Genomic DNA, 18,742 nt, shown 5'->3' with positions numbered 1-18,742 from the left:
GGTGTGCCGGCCACAGCGCACCAGCCGCAGCGACCATTGCAGGGTGAACCAACGGAAAAAAGGAAGACCTTTCTCTCTGTCTCTCTCTCTCACTGCCTACTCTGCCTGTCAAAAAAAAAAAAAAAAAATTGTCTTTATCTCCCTTCGGAATGTTGTTTCCATGGAGGCAGGGGTTGGTGGTTTATTTTAATCCTCAGGACCTGGAGCACTTTCTAGAGTGTAGCAGGCCCTCAGCACATATGTGATGAATGAATAATTCCTGTAAAGTCCTCGGCACAGTGGGTGACTTACACCATGTCTATAGCACCATTCCCTCTTGCTTGTATGCAGCAAGTGTCTAAGGGTGATGACGGAGTTCAGAGGGAAAGGCAAGCAGAGAAGGGGAGTCAGTGGCAGAATTGGGAACATCCGTGTGAAGCAGTGTGACTAGCTCCACGCTCAGTTTAGATCCCTACATAACTCAAATTGCCCACCTTCTAATGGAAGCTCATTTTGTCTGCACTGGGGAGTCTCTAATACCATGCACATTTTCATCAAGCAGCTCACCTCCCGTGGGCATTCTTAGGACAGATCTGGTTGTACTTCGCATTACAGTTCTGACCTCAGGCATTACACATTTTCAATATTTTATCTGATGCTTAAAAGTGTCCATTTAAAAAACAAATCAGGGAGGGGCCAACACTGTGGTGTAGCAGGTAAATCCGCTGCCTGCAGGGCCGGCATCCCATAATCCAGCTCTCTGCTGTGGCCGGGAAAGCAGTAGAAGATGGCCCCAAGTCCTTAGGCCCCTGCACCCACGTGGGAGACCAGGAAGAAGCTCCTGGCTCCTGGCTTTGTATCAGCCCAGCTCTGACCATTGCAGCCATCTGGGAAATGAACCAGCGGATGGAAGATCTCTCTCTCTCTCTTTTTGTCTGTCTGTCTCTCTCTGTGTGTGTGTGTGTGTGTGTGTGTGTGTGTCTGCCTCTCTGCAACTCTGCCTTTCAAATAAATAAAAACAGATACAGGAAAAGTTCTCCAAAAAATAATGGCATTTATTTGGGAATAGCAGAGCATTGCTAGGGAACTGCACATGATGGCAAGTTTTTAAAGGCAAAAAATGAGGAATACTACATCAGATATTTTGAAGCAATAATCTTTGGACACAAAGATTTGATTAACAACCAGGGTGACGTTAGCCCAGGTTGAATGGACAGTTGCTGAGCAGATGTCCTTGTAAAAGTACTTCTTGTATAAGGTTGTGATGGCCTCTTTGCAAGCTCTAGTTCTGGCAGAATGTTTTGTGATAGTAACTGTTATGCAAGTCATGCATGAGAACTCTGCCTTCAGAACCTCCCAGTTTTATTTATTTACTCCTGTTACAGTTGACATAAGTGACTCCATGTTGAGTCTGACAAGTTTCACATGACTTTTTACAAAAAGAAATATGAAGAATTATCCAAAACCTGACCTACTTAACCATCTCACAACAGCACCACCCAGAATGTATCAGGCAGACTCAGAAGAACATGGGAACAAAAGACTGACCTCACTTCTCAAGCTCCTTTGAAAGGCACAACTGAGCACCGACAGTCAGAAGGAAGGAAAGAACCATCCCACGTAGGTGCTAAGCTCGCAAAGTGTTCTGGTAAGGCAAGCCCAACTTACATGAGCTCAAAGACTGCATGTAGCCTAAACCAACAGTCACTCCTCTATGTTAGAAGTCGGCTCTTTCAAACTATGCATCCACTCACTTGCTATACACACACACACACACACACACACACACACTCTAAACCTCTCTGTATTGAGTTCAGTTTTCTTGTTGAAATGTCCTGCCAACTCCCAAAAGGGAAAGAAGTTTTCCAACACCATGATGACAGATCAACAGTCTAATGCTTTGACACCAGTGTGACACTGTGTGATTTCTTCACCAGTCAGTCTTTGAAGAGTTCATGAGATAACAATAGTATGATAAAACTACATGAAGTCTAAAAATGTGCCAAAATAAACTCATTTTTCATTCCATTTTCCATCAACTTTTAAAAAAAAAAGATTTATTTATTTGAAAGGCAGAGTTACAAAGTGAGAGAGGGAGAGACAGAGAGAGAGCACCTCTGTCCACTGGTTCAGTCCCCAAATGGTCACAAAAGCTGAAGCTGTGCCAATCTGAAGCCGGGAGCCAGGAGCTTCTTCCAGGTCTCCAGCAGCCCAAGGACTAGGGCCATCTTCTGCTGCTTTCCCAGGGAGGTACATTAGCAGGGAGGCAGATCAGAAGTAGAGCATCTGGGACTTGAACTAGTGCCCCTGTGGGATGTTGGCTCACAGGTGGCAGTTTTACCCCTATGTCATGGCACCAGCACCCCTGTGAACTTTTTAGAGTCTCTTGGTAGTTTCCTCACATAAAGTTACTCTCTAGTTCCTGACACAATCCAGAAGCTGGGCTAGTTTGAGGGCAGTATGTTTTGTTCAGGTAGACTGTCCTGGCATCCTGACTTGGCTTGCTCAAAGAACTAACAAACAACAACAAAGCAGCAGCAGCAACAACAACAACAACTCTGTAAGACAGTGTAAGAAAAACCATTTCTCCACCGGCAATACTTCAGTTACTGAATGTGGGGGTGGGTTTTCCAAACCAAGTCATTCTCCAATATTCTCCAACACTCTCCAACACTAGCTGGGAGTCCTATACTCACTTCTGGCACTAAGAGCCCAGAGTTAGCTCAGCCCCACCTGTCAGAGGCTCAGTCCCACAAAGCTACTCCTACTTTAGATACCAGTAATGAGTCATGAGTCCCCAAGTGAGCCACAACCATTACCCATTTGCCTGCAAACCAGGGGTATTCACCAGCCCCTCCTTGCATTCAATGATTTGCTATAAGGGCTCACGGAATCAAGGAATCAAGGAAACACTTGATTTACTCTTCTTCATTTACTATAAAGAATATCCTTAGAGACACAAAGAATAGACAGGTGAGGAAATACACAGGGCAAGATCCAGAAGGATCTCAAATTCAGAAGCAGCTGTCCTTGTGGACATGGGGTGTGCCACCCTCCCAACACGTGGGTGTGTGCACCAATTTGGGAGATCTCTGAAATCCATGGTCCAGGGTTTCCATGGAGATTTCATTGGGTCAGTGTAACTGATTTAATCATTTACCATTAATGATTGCCTCAATCATCAGTCCTTCTTCTCTCCCAGGAAGTTGGGGTGCATGGGAAAGGGTGACCGAAAGCTCCAACCTGCCAATCAAAATGGAATATTTCTGGTGGCCAGTCCTCATCCTGAAGCTAGCTAGGGACCCCTGCTACCAGAAACCACAGTAACATGAAAAAGATACTCTTCACTTGATACTCCAACATCTTGGAAGCTCTTGTGTCAGGATGGGGACCAAGACCAAATAGTGTAACAAAAGATGTTCCTATCCTTCAAGAAATCATGAGGGTCTCAGGAGCTCCAGGTCAGGATCTGGGGGCAGAAACCAAATATGTATTCTGCTTACGTCACTGACAGCTATAGGCAGATGATACAAGAGACATAGCTGTACGCTGAATACCTTTGTGCAGGTTATAAAAAGGTGCTTCCTCAAGCCCAAGGTTTTGGGGAAAAGTTTTCATTCTTCATGGCTGACCCATCTCTAAGACTGGTGAGAGAATCAGGCCATATTTCAGCCCACACATACGCTCACCCTTGGCTGGCACCTTTGTGCAGTACAGATACCTGTGTGCTTGGTGGCTTTTGGGGAGAAGGCAATAGTGAAGGGGTAGAGTACCTGAGAAACAAATTGCCTTTTTTTTTATTTGACAGATAGAGTTAGACAGTGAGAGGGAGAGACAGAGAGAAAGGTCTTCCTTCCATTGGTTCACCCTCCAAATGACCGCCACAGCCGGAGCTACACTGATCTGAAGCCAGGAGCCAGGTGCTTCCTCCTGGTGTCCCATGCAGGTGCAGGGCCCAAGCACTTGAGCCATCCTCCACTTCTCTCCCAGGCCACCGCAGAGAGCTGGACTGGACGAGGAGCAGCCGGGACTAGAACCCGGTGCCCATATGGGATGCCGATGCCGCAAGCAGAGGACTAGCCAAGTGAGCCACAGCGCCGGCCCCAAATTGCCTTCCTCTTACTGTGCACACCCCAGATAGGCTGCCCTTTGCCTTGGCAGCTAGCATTTAATTTGTGGGAGGCTGTAATAGGCATTTGGGGAATGAACCAATGGTTCATTTCTCTCTCTCCCTCTCTCTCTCTCACTCTTCTTTCCGCCTTTCAAATGAAAAATAAAAATAAATTTTTAGTTGAATAACTAATTTAATTGGCCATTTGGAGAGGGATAATATGGTGTCAAGGAAAGGTCACAGGTCAAGGAATTAGTTAACCAAGTATGGTAGCTTGATAATAAATATAGGTTATGGAATCAGCTGACCTCATATGGCAGACATGGTAATGTGTCAACTTGATGAGGCTGAACTGTATGTCTCAGAATTCCTTTCCCTTAGGTGTTTCCTACTAGAGTGGCCACATCAGAGAAATTCGTGTGAGAGTCAGAAGGAGGAAGTGAAACCACAGCCATTTTGTATCTCACATCATACTGGCATTAATCTGCGGCTCCTTCAAGCTGGTATCCTACATCACTCCTTTCGCCCTCTCAGAGCTCTCCATTGTGAAAGAACTGATGACAATAAACTCATCTACCTCTTAATACCACTACCTCAAGGGTTAGGATTTCCAACACATGAATCTTTAAAAAGTGCATGGAAATGCATTATTTTAAAAACTGCAAATGGATTTTGATTTTTTGTATGAAAATAAGTTTCTCTTTAATTCCAATTTTCCATGAGCTTTTTGATGTGCCCTTGTAAACATTCAGTCCATTGCAAATCTCTTGCATTCTTAGCTGACAGCTGAGTAGACCAACTCCATCCCTGTCAACTGACCCTCCTCCTCCTGCAGCAGGAACACCAGCATTTTCTCAGGCTGTTTGAGAGCTAATGCTTTTATCTCAAGGAAGGATATAAAGAAAACTTACAGGCACCAGACCAGGCTAGTAGGGAAGGTGTTTTTCAGTGTTTCTCTCCAAATCGCACCAGCAACTGTTTCATATACTCTATACAGTAAAGGTGCTCATAACTTTATCAGCAGAGAAGGCCTCTACAGCTTAAAATTCATTTCTACTTTTATGGATTTGCTCTAATATGGAGCTATCCCAACAAGGGGTTCACTTAGCACTCCTTGGCATTTTAACCTTAGCTTCATCTGTTCCTTCCACTCCCAGAACCTACACAGACCCAAGCTGTATCCAGCTCCTCTCACCCTGTCATCCTGCTGTCAGCACCTTGTCCTCCATCTGTCTTGTCCTAAAAGAATAAAGATGGAAAAGGCATCCTAGGATGGCGTGACACAGAAAAGATGTCTTTGTAAAGCCCCAGAATGTCACGATGAACTGGTGGAAAAATAGTATGAGGGACTGTACTGGCGTCTCCAAAGTGAGCCTCGGTGGTAAAACAGTGAACATTTGACTCATTCACTAACATTTGAGGCAGTTAAACTGGGGAGGAACAAAAAACAAAGAAGAAAGGAATGGATAAATGGTTTCTCTTTCACCTGTAGGTATCAGATCCAGGTGCCAAAGCTCATGCATCTTGGAATACAGTCAGCTACAGTCATGGAAGAATGTCCAAATGAAGAGGCCAAACATTGGCAAAATAAAGGCACATTTGGTCCATCATTTTCCTAACCAGAATGGATGCTGAGCAGTGGATACTCTGACATAACCCACAAGTTTCCTGGTACTGCCACTGTCATTGCAAAATCCTGGCTCTTTCATAGTGCCATCTCTTGTCCCTGCCAGAAAAAGCCAGCTTTTAAAAGAAAGCTAAATACAAGGTCATTTCCACACCAAGAGAATATTTTATCTGCTGCCAAAATTCATTTCTCAAATGTACCCTGGTGTGCTGGGCACAGTCCAACTTGGACAATTCCATTCTCACAACCAAATTCTCCCAAGGAGTTTGACCTGGACGTGACAGTATTCTTCACTTCTCCAGCTATCCTCTTAGTAATCAGACTCATGCTTTTCACCACCCGAAGAATGATGGAGATATAAGGATGGAATTTTTTTAAAGGGGGGGGTATTTTTAAGAACTTATGGATGAGAGTTTCCACTAAACGGATTCATTCAATAAAGACTTTTTGGAAGTTAAGTCTGGTCTCAATCATTTAAAAGTAGTGAGTGAGGTATAAGCCAAGTGTTATTCTCAACACTGCAGCTACAGCAAGAAACAACAAAAGGTTTCTGTCCATAAGAAGTGAATGCTAGAATAAGTCTGCAGAATGAGGTTAGAGAGAGAGACGGAAAAAGACAATTTAGACCATGACATGGAGCTTGGAAATTATTTAAAAGACAGTGGAGAGAGTGTTAGTAGAATGATATGATCAGATCCAGGTGTTTTTTTCCCTAATAAGATCACCACCAGTGAGGTAGAGCTTATCTGTGAGCCAGAGTCTTAGCCTTCTGTTTTTTTCCACTGGGATCTAATTCTGGTGACCAACAGAGCCACAGCCAGATTGTCCTCCCTGCCCTTCTTCCAATGGCATTGAGTCCTTGGTTAACTCAAACAGCCAGGGAGTCCAAAGTCATGGTTTGATCACATGAGTTGTCAGCAAGGTTCTGCTCCACTACTAGCGCTGCTTCCCGTGCCCTCAATAGTCAGCTACATCTCAGAGCTTCCTTTGGTCACTTGGGACACTAGACAAGAGAAAGCAAATTGGGATTCATTAGTCTAGGACTTCTCTTGCTCTGAGGTTAGTTCTGTGGCAAAATGAAGAAGCAAGTATCTACATATGTATGCTACTTCTTAGATGGTGGCATTCTAGGAAAAGCATTACCATTGACTTAAAAAAGTCCTTGAGGGGTAGACATTGTGTTGCAGTCAGGGATTGGTCTGTACTTTATTTAAACCCTGCATACCCATGAATGCTGCTTTGTTGCTCTAGATTTCTTTGGCAGGCCATGGTGGTTCATACTGAGCAAATGATTAGCTAAAACCATTTGTTTTGTGTGGTTTGATTTCATTCGAGATTTGTCAAGCAAGATATTTTCCACCTTGTACTAAAAGAGTTCATTTTTAATTTAACCAATATATGGGACTTTGTATTTCATCTTCCTGAATATATTTTTATCTTGCGGAGAAGGTATATCTTTCTACCTCATTGAGATATTTTAAAAATTTAATTCGATAAAGCACATTATCTAACCATCCATGTTTAATGACATATCTAGACTCAATAAGCACATTGTATTAGTCAACTTTTCATTACTATAACAAATACCTGATAAAAGCTATTTAAGAAGGAAGAAGATTTGTTTTGGCTCAGTTCTGGAGTTTACTGTCCAAAACCAGGTGGCCACACAGATCTGGCATCTGAGGAAGGCAGTAGATGATAGAACAAGTGCAGAGGAAGGACCACCTGACCACCCAGGAAGTGGAGGAACAGGGATCACACTTGTCTTCCTTCTGTGTATGCGTCCTTATTAAGTCACCTCGATTCAATCACAGGGGCTTTGCCTATGAACCTAATCCAGTCTAACCACTTTCCAAGGGTCCATTTTCAGATATCATGAGTGTATTATGTTCCGTCCTTAATCCATTCACATTCTGCAGATTAAGTCCTTAACACATGAGTCTTTGGGAAACATCTAAAGTATTATTGAAAGCCATAACAGGCTGGCGCCGCGGCTCACTAGGCTAATCCTCTGCCTTGCGGCGCCAGCACACTGGGTTCTAGTCCCAGTCAGGGCGCCAGATTCTGTCCCAGTTGCCCCTCTTCCAGGCCAGCTCTCTGCTGTGGCCAGGGAGTGCAGTGGAGGATGGTCCAAGTGCTTGAGCCCTGCACCCCATGGGAGACCAGGATAAGTACCTGGCTCTTGCCATCGGATCAGCGCAGCGGCCATTGGAGGGTGAACCAACGGCAAAGGAAGACCTTTCTCTGTCTCTCTCTCTCACTGTCCACTCTGCCTGTCAAAAAAGGAAAAAAAAAAAAAAAGCAAGCCATAACACACTGCGGCAAAGAATTCACTCTAAATATGCCATGCACACCCCTACTTTTAGCAAACTCTGCTGAAATTCAGTTGGAGCTATGTGACTTCCTCTGGCCAACAGACACTGGACAAAGGTAATGTTACTCTTAGGTCAATGCATTTAAGAGATAATGTGATTTTTCTATTCCTCTATTTTCCTGATACAGAGGCCACATATTCTAGGTGTCATAACCACAAGTAGATTTTACCTAGGACTGTGGCAATACATTAAAGACAATTAACAGTATTCTATTGGTGTGTAGTCTTCAATCCATCTAAATTCAATTCCTGAATTTTTATTTATTTTGTCTATCTGAAAGATGGTTGGTAGGCAAACAAAGATAAACAGACAGACAAGGAGTGTTCCCATCTGCTGCTTCATTTCCCAAATGCATACAATGGGCAGAGCTGGACCAGGGTGAAATGGAGCCAGGAGCTCAATCTAGGTGTCCTACGTGGGTGAAAAAAATCCAATTACCTGAGCCATCATCACTGCCTTCCATATCCTACATCAGTTGGAAGCCGTAATCAGACGCTGGAGCTGGAGCCAGGACTTAAACACAGGGACTCTGATAGGGGATGTGGACATCCTAACTGCTATATCAACCACCCATGCCTATAAATATATTTTACTGTCTAAGAACATCGTTGAACACTTAAATATTGTATATGCTGATTAGCTTTATTTAGCCATTTCACAATGTATTCATGTATCAAAATATCTTACTGCATTCTATAAATACATATAATTTTTAGCCAATATTTTAAAAGGCTTAGATAAATGCCTCATTAAAATCCAAATACATCAAGTCCAAAGGAGCATGGTTATCCATGGAAGATTGGTAAGCATGGTAGCTGGTACACTCAGCCTTGCATTGTAGAAGTACTCCAGGGTGGGGAGAGAATTAGAAGGAACTGAGACAGGAAGCAGAAGACCTGAGAGGCTGCTTGCTCATGAACATTAGGGAAGCAGTTAAGATTATAGGAGCCAGGCTGGCGCCGCAGCTCACTAGGCTAATCCTCCGCCTTGCGGCGCCGGCACACCGGGTTCTAGTCGCGGTTGGGGCGCCGGATTCTGTCCCGGTTGCCCCTCTTCCAGGCCAGCTCTCTGCTGTGGCCAGGGAGTGCAGTGGAGGATGGCCCAGGTGCTTGGGCCCTGCACCCCATGGGAGACCAGGAAAAGCAGCTGGCTCCTGGCTCCTGCCATCGGATCAGCGCAGTGCACCGGTGCAGTGCACCGGCCGTGGCGGCCATTGGAGGGTGAACCAACGGCAAAGGAAGACCTTTCTCTCTGTCTCTCTCTCTCACTGTCCACTCTGCCTGTCAAAAAATTAAAAAAAAAAAAAAAAAAGATTATAGGAGCCAATGTGCACTTCCCGAAAGCAAACTTCTGTCAAAGTCATCTTATTTCCACTTTTACTGGTATTGTTAGATGGTGTGTCAGAGAAATGACCAAATCCATGGCACTCAATCTGGATTGTGGTCTCCACTCAGCTGTGTCCTGTCCTATTGTCCTCTGTCCTCCAGCCACACCAACCCCTTCCATTCATTTCAGTTTCTTGAGGATTCTCTCTGATGCTGGGTGTTTGTGCGCTCTTCCCTCTTTTCAAATTGTTTTTCTATGCCATCCATCATTCCAGATGAATTCTCATACTTTAACTCTCAGGGTTTCTTTTTCAGGGAGACCTTGATGCATCCTCTATCCTGTTAGATGAAAAGTTTACATCTCTGTTGCCCTGAGCCCTCCCCTTTCAGGGCATTCAGATTCCCTGCAATCACTTTTAGAAATCATTCTCTCTTTCCTTTGACACCAGGAATTTCTTGAGGGAAAGGGACATGTCTGCTATGTTGGCCACTGAGAACTTAGAAAGTACAAAGTAGCACTCAGCCCTCTGCCTCTCTGCTGAGCCGCCCGCCTGGTCTGGCCAGGTGTACTCTCTCCACTCAACCATGTAACCTCACTCCTTTCCCCCACCCCCCCAGTCCGAGCGACTGGGCACTCTCTCAGTCTCAGGCTCTGTCTGGAGAGGTGCCCATCTGTCCTTACGGATGTCCCTTCCCTAATAAACCTTGCTATTTTACCTCCCACTACTCTCTGTCTCACGCCTGAATTCTTTCTTGCGCGAAGACAAGAACCCTGCAATTTCTCCAGTAACATTTTGGCGACCCAGATGGGACTTTGAGAAGACATCAGAGCTCAGTATTCCTTCCCTCAAGTGGGACCAGATCTGTGGAAGTGACCGTTGAGTGTCCAGCACCCCACAGCTCTCCAAGAACGTGGAGTCCCCCCGACGAAACTCCAGAGGGATTGTAAGGAACGGGAGGGAAATTAGGAAGGGCAGTTGGCTGAGAGAGCCTGGAGACCCCCTGAGCTCGCTTTGGCTTCCCAGCGGCTGGACTGCGACCTAAGTACCAGGTTTCTCTCTTGGAGGGACACCTGGTCACGCTGCCTTCTGCTATGCGAGCAGGGCTTAGCTTCGGTCGAGGCTAATATTGGCCCTCCAGGTAAACTCGGACAACTAGGTAGTGGGCAATCTTGAGCGATAGGAGATTTCAAACCCCACTCAGCCCCCAGACACACTCAGCCCCCAGACATCAGGGCCTTTCCCTACGCTCTCCTCCAGCTGAGATTCATAGGGGAAGGTGAGGGCAGTCGCTCACATCTTGTCCTCTGTTGCTTCCCCCCCCCCACCCCCCACCCCGCTCCCTCCCCCCCTCTTTTTCTCTCCTCATCTCCATTCCTATACCGCTGGCCTAGAGAAAGGGAGAGGGAATTCCACAGGTTTCTCCACCTAGGGAAAAGCTGTTATCAGTTAACCCTTTCCAACCTGGTAGAAGGTTTTCCATCTTTGCAGCTTATGGTAGCTCTGGTGGGTCTTGAAGTTTTTGTGCGCTGTTACTGTTGCTAAGCTTTGATTGTCTGAGGACTGAATCTGGAAAGGAGCTAAAGTTAACTATCTGTTTTAATTGACTGAGTGATTGCGGTAGTCCTGATTGATCTGGGTTTGTTGAAATATTCAAACAGTGCAGATCAAGATCTCACCTTGATGGCTGTTTTGATTAGACTAGACAGTTTGAACTTCTTTGTTGCGTTATAAAGGTTTTGCTAGCTTATATTGTGCCTACCAAGGGTCTGGTTCCTTACGTGTTGTTAATGGGACGCAGCTTCAGAGTTGACCTCATTCCCGCGCGGGTTTTTGTGTCAGGTCTGGCTTGCTCTGCGTGTTGAATTGTGCGACAGCAAGGGCAGTGGGAAGCGTGTGCCCTCCCTCCTTCTGGTGTCTCACCAGGGCCCGGTTGGCACCAGGACAGGGAGCTGGTTACCTCTCCCCGCTGCACTAATGTCTTTACTTGAGGCCCTCCCCTGTTCCCCCGAGGTGTAGGTCAGGACAGGGAGCCAGCTGATAGACTTTGCTATCGGGCAGCACCCTTCCAAGTAAAAAGAGCACTTTAGTATTGTCCAAGCAGTTTTGTAGGCCGGGATTCTTTGTTTCAGAAGAGGGGCTGACTGGCTTAGCCAAATTAACATTAAAAATAGCCAGAGGCCATCAGGCCAAGTCTGACTGAGGGATAGCACTGAGAACAGGATCCCAAAAGGGAGAGATTTAGAGAAGTTTTGAGGCAGTTATGCGGCAGATACCAGATTACTGGGTTCCAGGAACCCCAAGAGTGTTTGCAGGTTACACGGTAATACTAGTTAAGCCTGGCAACCCATACCCTTGGCTACATAGCGAGCCAAGGAGTGATTTGGAGGTTTGCGGGGACACCTGCTCCCTCCCTAGCGCGGCAGACACCTCTGCCACGATTTCTCCTCTATTCTCTTTCAGATGGGAAACCAGCTCTCCTTGCCACCACGTGACTCACTGCTAGGATGCATTCTCAGAAATTGGTCTTGGTTCGACCCAAGGGTCTTAAAGAAGAAATCGCTAGTTTCTCTCTGTAACAACGTGTGGCCACAATACAAACTAAATGATCAGAGAGTGTGGCCAGGAAACGGGACTTTAGATTCTAATACCATTTCTTGTTTATATCTATACTGCCGTGAGCATGGTAAATGGACAGAAATCCCTTATGTGCAGGTCTTTACGGCACTCAGGAAAGATCATGAGCTCTGTCAAAGTTGCAGACTGGACTCAGCAATGTTAACTTCATTTGAGTTATTATCAGGAGTCCACTGTAAAGCTAAGCCAAAGGAGCCGCCATCTAGCGCTCCCCTAGATGCCCCAGAGCCATCACGCCCTCAGCCTTCTGTGGAGCCAACAGCCCCACCTTGCCCAGAGGTTCCGCCTGAGGCCGAGGGTGAGGCTGAACTGGAGCCTGAGCCAAGGCCAAGGCCGAGCCAGAGCCCTAGCCTGAGGCTGAGCACAAGCAGGGGCCCGAGCACAGGTGTGAGCTCAGCGCGAGGGCGGAGGGTGCAGGAATGTTTCCCTTACAGGAAGTGATAGGACCCAATGGCCCCACCAAAATATGAGTCCCCTTTAAAATGCAGGATTTAAATGAGATGAAAGCAGAAATGCGAAGCTTCACTGAGGACCCCAACAGGTGGCTAGAGGGATGGCATAAGATTACCGGCATGTTTGAGCTTACTTGGAAGGACATAGTATTCCTTCTAAACACTACCCTAACTCATGAGGAAAAGCAAATGGTGTCGCAGCATGCAATGATTATGCAAACACCTTGCATAGGCAGGATGAGGGACACCCAATCACGGAGGCAGCAGTCCCAATTAAGGAACCTTCATGGAACTATAATACCCCTGAGGGAAGAAAAAGAAGGGACCACATGCTGGCTTGTCTTTTAGCAGGTCTAAGGACAGCCAGTAAGGCAAGACCAAAGAACTTTAACAAGCTATCAATGATAGAGCAGGGACCACAGGAAAATCCAGCTGCCTTTCTAGAAAGGCTCAAAGAGGGTCTTGATAAGTATACTGATTTAGATCCTGACTCTGCTGTAGGAAATGCCATATTAGGGGATAGGTTCCTAACTCAAGCCGCCCCTGATATTAAAAGAAATCTCCAAATATCAGGGTTGGATTGAGCACCCCCTTGACTGACATCATAGAGGCTGCCTCCTTGGTCTACTTTATTAGAGACCAGGAGAACGAAGAGCAAGCTAGCAGCAGAGGTTAGGCAACAGGCCAATCAATGGCCTGTTACACAGTGATCTGCCATCAAAGAGACCCAGCAAGGCCAGTGCACCCCAACTTGCTGATATAAGGAGCCAGGGCATTGGGCAAGCAGCTGTCGTGACAGCAACTGCCTTCTGTCAGCTCTGCCAAGAGCAAGGCCACTGGACGCGGAACTGCCCTGGGTGTCGAAGGACTCCTGGTTCAGATCCGCAGACCTTGTGGCCCCGAGCTAAAAAGCCTTTGGCTCTGTCCAGCCTCTGCCCAGCTTCCAGCTCCAGCCACTACTATTGAGGGGATGGCCTAGGGTCAGTGAAATGCAAGTTGCCTATTTCTATCAGACTCCTATTCAGCTCTCCTCCTAGTCCAGCCACTTTAAGGGTGCCTCCCTTAAAGGAGATTTGCATCTCTTGCAATTCTCTTCCAGCACCCCATGGATAGGTCTGGGCCTCACACACCCAGCCAGGCCTTAAAGGTCTATCCAATAGTATTAAGCTTAGAAAGCCCTCCCTGCCAGTTCCTAAAAACAGGGCTTTCTGTAACAGCTAACTCAGATAGTCCTGCACCTATTTGGACAGGTCCTCACTGAGGACTTAAAGGGCCTGTCTCTTGAGGGGGGTGCACAATAGTCCATAATGTAGATGGTTAAGTGTAAATGATTTGTTAGTCTGTCTCCTTTCCCAGTCTGAGACTCTAGTCTTGTGCATTGGCTTAACTTCCTAGCAAAACTAGCTACTAGATATGGGGGGGGGGGGGAGCATAGACAGTCCATTAGAGTGTTAATTATTTAACCCTTATCCTCACCCCTGGGGAGAGAAAACCTGCCCCAGAGAGGATATGGGCCATGCAACCAATTCTTACTTCTGCAAACTTCAGGCAGTCCCAGCTTTTCTCTATCAGGTTACAGGTTCCTAGATACAGGGAAACAGCACAGTTCCTAAACCAGACTCTCGACAGGCAGCTAAAGCAGAGCCCCCTCCTTTGGGGGAAAGAGCAAACCACAGCCTTTGCTCAGCTAAAGGATGCTATGACTAAAGCCCTTGTGCTAGGACTGCCAAACCCAGAGAGACCCTCCCAGCTGTATATCACTGGGAGGCAGGGAATCACCTTAGGAGGGTTAACTCAGGATCTGGGACCTGTTAAGCAACCTGTGGGCTATTTTTCTAAAACCTTAGACATGGTTGCACAAGGATGGCCTCGCTGCCTAAGGATGATAGCGCAGCTGCCTTGCTGACAGAGGAGGCATCTAGAATTACATTGGGGCAAAATACCGCCCTTTATACCTCACATCAAATAAATTCTCTATTAGAACAAAAGGGCTCTCTCTGGCTCACAGATAGTAGAATACTAAAATATCAAGTCCTCCTCCTAGAAAACCCTCAGGTAAAAATAAGGCATTGCTCTACTCTAAACCCAGCTACTTTAATGCCAGTTCCAGGGGAAAGTGGTCCCCTCCACTCCTGTACTGAGACTATAGACTTGATCTATGCCAGCAGAAGGGACCTAAAAGACAGCCCCTTGACTAACGCAGATGAGGTTTGGTTCACAGACAGAAACAGTTTTGTCAGACGGGACCTGCTTCTCAGGGTATGCAACAGTTACAGCATGGCACATTATTGAAGCGTGCTCTGCCCCCAGGAACTTTTGCTCAGTTAGCAGAACTGATTGCCTTAACCAGAGCTCTAGATCACACAAGGGATTTGTAAGGCACCTTCACTCTGCATGGAGACCTCAGTCTTCCGGTAATGTAGAAAGGGCCAACCAGGCTCTATGGAAAACATCACAAGTATAGAAATGTGTGCTTGGCGGTGTGCCAGCCACAGCGCGCCTGCCGCAGCGGCCATTGGAGGGTGAGCCAACGGCAAAAGGAAGACCTTTCTCTCTCTCTCTCACAGTCCACTCTGCCTGTAAAAAAAAAAAAAAAGAAAAGAAAAGAAAAAAAGAGAGAGAGAGAGAGAGAGAGAGAAATGTGTGCTTGGTAAGAAAGATTTAGAAGGAAAGAGTGTTGTTGGTTGGTAAGAAGGGTAAAAAGGAAAGAGCTTTTTAAATAAGGAAAGGACATGGTTTGTAAGAATCCTAATGGCTAGTTTACTCTAGACTGGAATGATGGAGTGTTTCAAGTAAGTTGAAGAGGGTGTGTGGAAGTCACAACAGGTTATGAAAGAAAGAAATATTGGACATGCTAACCACTGCTCCAGGAGGTATCTGTGCCATGTTCCAGGCAGAATGTTGTCTCTGGGTCAATCAGACTGGACAGGTACAAACCCAAATTCATACTTTTCCTGGACAAAGCCAAACAGCTCCAGGACCAGGCCAGGCAGGGCTGGGATTTCTGGCCTGACATCTGGTCATGGAAATCCTGGCTATTTCCTCTCCTTGGCCCAATAACTTCCGTAATCTTGATGCTTCTCTTTGCACCATGTGTTTTTAATGCCCTTGTTCATTTTGTCTCTAACAGACTAAAAGCTGTTGAACTCCAAATGGTCATCAGACAAGGCTTCCAGCCCATTCCATTGGACTACCTGAGCAGCCCTCTGGACCAAGCAGCACAGTCTTTCCAAGGCCACTGTTGCACACCATAAGACAGATAGCAAGAGGAAATACCCAAATCCCCCTCGACGCCCATATGCCAGCTCTGAAGAAGTTACAGAAAACGGAACTCCACCCATAATCCCAAAGAAGAATTTTGGGTATTGCCTCTTGAGGGGGGAATGTTAGGTAGGAAGTCAGTTATGAGCTTATGTGTGTGCGACATAAAGGCCTAAAGAGAAGACATCTATGTCCAGCATATGCTGCATCTCAAGGTCATCCTGATGGTGTTTCAGGGGCAGCCCAGTATTCACATCCTGCCCTGCCCTGCCCCCTTCCACCTGATAACCTGCCAGGTTGGGGGGGTGTCCCCACCCCTTCTGCCTGACAAATCTTCCACAATCTCTCAGGTACAGCCCAGTTTCTGCATTTCAAATACCCTGCTCCAGATCCCAATTCTCTAGGGGGTCCTGCCCACCCTTCCTCCTGTCTGATAATATTTGCATCCATAAAGTCCTTTGTTTCAGAAAACTCAGGGAGAAGCTTCTTAACATTTGCATCCATAAAGTCCTTTGTTTCAGGAGGAAGTGTGTGAATCAAGAACCATCTCCTTAAACCCCCCCTCCCCCAGCCTCAACCGGACTGCACACTCAGCCCTCTGCCTCTCTGCTGAGCGGCCCGCCTGGTCTGGCCGGCCCGCCTGGTCTGGCCGGGTGTACTCTCTCCATTCAACCATGTAACCTCACTCCTTCCCCCCACCCCGAGTCCAAGTGACTGGGCACTCTCTCAGTCTCAGGCTCTGTCTGGAGAGGTGCCCATCTGTCCTTACGGATGTCCCTTCCTTAATAAACCTTGCTATTTTACCTCCCCCCCAAAAAAAGTACAAAGTAGGTGTTCATGTAGTATTTATAGGATAGGATTAACTAGCATTAGTCTGGAAATGAGTCAGAAATCGGTGCCAAACTCAGCAGACTGGAGCTTTCAGAATCTTTTGTTCTCTGGCATTTTCCAGATTCTAGGTACCTCCTGTTCCTCTAGATTCTTCAGAGAGGACGTCAGTGTTTCTCTCAAAAGCTCAGGCTCGGTGGGCGCTGCAGCTCAATAGGCTAATCCTCCGCCTTGCGGCGCCGGCACCCCGGGTTCTAGTCCTAGTCAGGGTGCCAGATTCTGTCCTGGTTGCCCCTCTTCCAGACCAGCTCTCTGCTGTGGCCAGGGAGTGCAGTGGAGGATGGCCCAAGTCCTTGGGCCCTGCACTTGCATGGGAGACCAGAAGCACCTGGCTCCTGCCTTCGGATCAGCGTGGTGTGCCGGCTGCAATGCGCCGGCCACGGCAGCCATTGGAGGGTGAACCAATGGAAAAGGAAGACCTTTCTCTCTGTCTCTCTCTCTCACTGTCCACTCTGTCAAAAAAAAAAAAAAAAAAAAAAAAAAAGCTCAGGCTCCCTCAGTTTTCTGGATTGCCATTGCTTCCACATAGAGAGCTACAGTTCAGTGTGGCAATTACAACCCCACTCACATCTGGCTAACTGCCTGTCTTATAAATAAAGTTCTATTGAAACACAGGTGCATCTAGTCATTTCTAAACAGCCAGTGTTTGCTCTCACATTTCAACAGCCAAGTTGAGTGGTTTCAGCCAAGTCACAGGGTCTACGAAGCCTTTACAGAAAATATCTGCCAGCACTAATCAAGCATGATTTCTTGAACTCATTCAAAATAGCTAATGATTTCTATCAACTATGTTTGGATTCTGTTTCTCTGTACCTATCTTTGATCTGCCTTTACAATTTGACACTCTAATAGAACCTTCAGAAGAAGAGAGGCATCTGCTGCCTATATTCTTCTGCTAACATATAGGCACCTTCAAAAAGTTCAGAGATGTGCATTATGAAGAGATACACATGGGTTTCAAAAAAGAGTTGCAACAAAATACACTTACCCCTTTTACATCCATTTTCCATGAACTTTCTGAAGTTCCCTCATGTGTCTTCAGGCTCATAAAGTGCCCATTCCATGCTGTTCTCCTTGTTGTACCTAATGAAGTCCATTTTATTGCCCTTAGAAATTTTATAACATGTATTTATGGGGCTGATGCTGTGGCGTGGAAGGTTAAGCCTCTGCTTGCACTGCCGCCATTCCAGATGGATGCCCGTTCAAGTCCCAGCTGTTCCACTTCCGATCCAGCTCCCTGCTAATGCACCTGGGAAAGCAGTAGAAGATGGCCCAAGTTCTTAGGCCCCTGCACCCACATGGGAGACCTGGAAGAGGCTCCTGGCTCCTGGCTTCACCTTGGCCCAGCCCAGTTGTGGCCAACTGGGGAGTGAACCAGTGGATGGAAGATTTCTCTCTCTCTCTCTCTCTCTCTCTCTCTCTCCTATTTCTGACTTCCAAATAAATAGAATCTTAAAAAGATGTATTTCCTCTCAGCTTCCTTTCACATAGATTCCGTCTTGATTATATACTCTGCCCACCAACATCTCTTCACGATCCTTTAAGAGAAAAACACAGGGGCCGGCGTTGTGGTGCAGCGGGTTAAGCAGGTAGTTAAGCAGTTTCCCACCCAAGTGGGAAACCCAAATGGAGTTCCTTGTTCTGAAGTGGTGTTGGCCTGCCCCAGCCCCAGCTGTAGCAGCCATTTGGAGAATGAACCAGCAGATGGAAGATCTCTCTCTTTCTCTCTGTCTCTCTCTGTCTTTCAAATAAATAAGCATTTACAAGAGAGAGAGAGAACTCACCAAAGAACTCTCGGTGGCCATGTTCATTCCTTTCTTCAGGATCACTGCCATCTGTCGTATCAGAATTTTATTTTTGAAAGTCATCTGTCATGACTGAGTCTTTAGATTTGTCTCAAGATTACAGTTCTTCTTTTCATGAAGGATCGAATTCTTTTTCTTTTTTTTTAAAGATTTATTTATTTATTTGAAAGTCAGAGTTACATAGAGAAGAAGGAGAGGCAGAGAGAGAGAGACAGAGAGAGAGAGAGAGATCTTCCATCTGCTGGTTCACTTCCCAACTGGCTGTAACAGCCAGAGCTGCGCC

The 18,742-nt window shown here is 46.4% G+C and overlaps 1 long non-coding RNA gene across 1 annotated transcript in view; it reads right to left on the bottom strand.

Moving 5' to 3' along the window:
- Positions 1-18,277, bottom strand: part of LOC138850608 (uncharacterized) — a 57,887-nt gene extending 39,610 nt beyond the window's left edge. Inside the window, exon 1 of the long non-coding RNA XR_016210936.1 lies at positions 17,643-18,277. This is a non-coding gene — a long non-coding RNA (uncharacterized LOC138850608). The remainder of the gene's footprint in view (positions 1-17,642) is intronic.
- Positions 18,278-18,742: the final 465 nt, after the last annotated feature.

Source organism: Oryctolagus cuniculus, chromosome 7, assembly GCF_051225735.1.
Source record: "Oryctolagus cuniculus isolate XC-2025 breed Fujian yellow rabbit chromosome 7, ASM5122573v1, whole genome shotgun sequence".
Taxonomy (NCBI): Eukaryota; Metazoa; Chordata; class Mammalia; order Lagomorpha; family Leporidae; genus Oryctolagus; species Oryctolagus cuniculus.
The sequence above is the reverse complement of the archived record's forward strand: the minus strand, read 5'-3'. Positions and strand labels throughout refer to the sequence as shown.